Raw genomic sequence first — 707 nt, 5'->3', positions numbered from 1 at the left:
TCAACTATCTCTCATAAATATTAGTGTTTATATTGTATACTGTGTAATTAAAAGTTGACTTGTTATAGTAAATTGATTAAATAACCCTTTCATTTTCTATTCATATCTATATTTTATATCTATTCAATTTCCTATATCTCAAGATATTAATAAACAATTTAAGCACTTCAGAACAAACTAAACATTTAATCATTATCTAATAGAAAAAAATTGTAATAAGAACATTTTTATCAGTTACATTGTTTCCAATATCATAAAGAAAATATCATAAGGTAAACAAAAAACACTTTTAGACCATTAGTGATCTTAATATAAAAAAAAACAAATGAATATTCTAAACCAAGATTAATAAACATTTTATTTTATAAATTAAATTTTTAAACTGAAAAAAAATTTTATAAGTAATTTAATTACTTTAATTTAATTAAGTTTAATATAATATAAAAAAGTTTCTTATTAATTAATTTGCTTGATAATAATAAATTAAATTGAAGAATAAAGGTATCAATAACCACCGCATTATAAAAAGTAAAAAAAAAAAAAAGGCAAAAAATAATGATGATAGAATTGTATTTAAATTTTTAAGTTATTAAAATTTATAACAAGAAAAAAATATAGATAATAGCTTTCTCAGGCAGCAAGGAGAATGACTTTGAACATTTCAAATTACCTTTTATAATTATACATGCAAGGAACCTTGAAATAAT

General features: G+C 18.8%; 1 protein-coding gene across 1 annotated transcript in view; it reads right to left on the bottom strand.

Annotated features, from left to right (window-relative positions):
• Positions 1–707, bottom strand: part of Hyccin (PI4KA lipid kinase complex subunit hyccin) — a 34146-nt gene that overhangs the window by 28788 nt on the left and 4651 nt on the right. The gene's annotated exons all lie outside the window — the stretch shown is intronic.

The sequence above is a fragment of the Halyomorpha halys genome, unplaced genomic scaffold (genome assembly GCF_000696795.3).
Source record: "Halyomorpha halys isolate HHAL.00 unplaced genomic scaffold, Hhal_1.1 Scaffold504.1, whole genome shotgun sequence".
Classification (NCBI taxonomy): domain Eukaryota; kingdom Metazoa; phylum Arthropoda; class Insecta; order Hemiptera; family Pentatomidae; genus Halyomorpha; species Halyomorpha halys.
This window is presented reverse-complemented; position numbering and strand designations above follow the sequence as displayed.